Source organism: Pinus tabuliformis, chromosome 6 (genome assembly GCF_031772625.1).
Source record: "Pinus tabuliformis cultivar Carrire ecotype Pingquan chromosome 6, CPIR1, whole genome shotgun sequence".
Lineage (NCBI taxonomy): Eukaryota > Viridiplantae > Streptophyta > Pinopsida > Pinales > Pinaceae > Pinus > Pinus tabuliformis.
The window spans coordinates 1453663933-1453666393 of NC_142292.1; positions in this window are offsets into that span (position 1 = coordinate 1453663933).

The following is a 2461-nucleotide window of genomic DNA, read 5'->3' on the forward strand; positions in this document are numbered from 1 at the left end:
CACCATAGTTTTTCATGTAATTCAAATAAGATTTATTCAAAACCATTCATAAAGCTATAATGTATGAACCAACACACACGCAAGAATGTATAGGAAATGATCCTCGATCAGTGGTGGCCGAATCAGATTGAGATCTTGTAAAAACTCAATTCTTAAGACAAAGGTAATTGTAGAAGATAGCAGAGGAGAAATCTATCATACAAAGCTTAAACCTTAGGAATTTTGTGTATTTTTATTTAGATAGAAACGAGAGAAAGGAAATGTTTATGGAATGCTAATATACATGGATCACATTTTAAAGACTTAATTTCCACATCCATATAAGTATTATCCATCAATAACTTGATCAAAATTAATTTGCATCTAATGAGAAATATATTTTCCAGCTACTTGACATGAGATATGTGAGGAATATTCAACATATAATCCAATAAGTTGGAGTCACAAAAAATATAGCATTAATTTTCTGAGAAACATACATACATCGATTTTCATAACATTTTTCTCATGAAACCAAGAAAAGTCCTTTCTAAGAGTTCTTTCCAAAAATTTTGAACCTTCTTCAAGTGTTTCTTCCCTCTTTTTATAAGGAGAGGGTGAGCTTGAGAAATAGTTACAAAATATCTTATCCGAGCTCCAGTGGTTGGATCAACTAGCTATCTCGTCATGTGAAGGTTCTGCTACACAAATCATTACAAATGATTAAATTCCTTTCTTGAAAATTCAAAAATTACAGAATAGTAGAAATAAGAAAAAATGAATGATGGTTGAGGAAAGTATCTCAATGCCATTCTTGTGATGGCCTCTAATTAGGCCACGTTTTTTCCATGGTGTTACTCTTCAGTTACTCAGCCAGTTCACCTTCCATTTTCACCTTAACTTCTTGAATTCCCCACTTTCTAAAGCTGGGAGCAATCAACTCTGGTGGCCTTAATGGTGTTCAGGAATCATAATTTCTGAATCATCCATATTTTAACTCTTTTGTGTTACACTATCAGAACCCAATATGTCATGTAATACTACCATAGTGTTATATCGGAGCTTCAACTCATCAGAACTTTATTTTTAAAAAACATTAAGAAAACATAGAGTTTTGATGTCCTTGGCCCTTCTCCGCTTTGCTCCTGATTTCTTATACACCATAGAACCATTGCCTATGACCTACCTCTTAGCATTAAGGTGCTAGGTCTATTTGTTCCTATTGGGGGGAATGTTTCCTTTGTTAAGTGCTTTGCACCCATTGATTCTTTAAACTCTTCTCGACCATGTGTCAGCCAAATATTGAAGCCCCTCTCATCAGAAGGTTTTCAAACATCAACTGTTATAGAATTTCGACATCCCTAACCTCTGATATGTCGACCTCTGATATGACATCATCACTCCACATTGAACCTCATGAGTGGTGACACATGTCATCATGATTTGTCCCCTTTGGCACCTTAAAATGCCAAAATTTCCTGCCACGTGCCCTTTTGTACCACCACGTCATGATGGTGTTAGATGCTATTGTAGTTTTATTAGAACCAATCATATGCTTCAGTGTGTCCAACTAGAGGAGAGAGAAAAGTGCCAGTCAACCTTTGGTTTTGCAATGAAATCCTTCATTAATCCTTTATCGATGTTCCCTGGTGCTTTCTAATACTATTGACACTTATGATATCACAACGTTTTAAAGGTTCTCACTTTAAGAAGTTATGATTCTGTGATACGTTGATATGTCATTCCTCCTCCAACCTCCAATATCACCTGCTCTAATGTATCAGACCTCCAATATTGCAATGCATGATATCGTATGTTATCACTCAGATTTTCCTTAGAAGTTATGGGAAGAAGGGAAGGGGTCCAAGGTAACCACAAACCAATCTTTTAAGTACATAATCTAGCCAATCCGTACTCAGAAAGGGCTCTATCTTTATAATTTAACTTTGTGTGTGATATTAGGCTAGTTATTAATGTTCAAGGTTTTTTTGTTTGAGAGTGGTGGAATTCTGAAACAAATGGGCAAACTAGGCTTCAGGCCATTGGGCTATGGAGTCAATCAGGGATAATTCATTGGATTAAGTCAAATTGTTGAGGTATGAGTCCAACAGGTAGGATAACGGAGTAAAAAAAAATCAGGGCTTAAATGGATGATGTTTCTGTTCAAAAGAAGAGGGCAATTAAGAATCCTCAAGTTAGGATTAGAAAGAAGAGGGGAAGACAGATCAACCAGCATAAGGCAATTAAGAATCCTATACCACGGACTTATTAAAGAAAACTACAGGGATAGAGGAGCAATTAAGAATTCCTTTACCGAAATAGTTTAGAAGAAAACATGTAAATGGCATACTGTTGATAGCAGAGAGCAATGAAGCTAATTCTGATATACTTTGACTATTTTACCATTTAGATTAAAGATGCATGAAACATTGAAACATGTAGAAAACACATAAATCACAAGGATGGAATACTTATTTGCTAT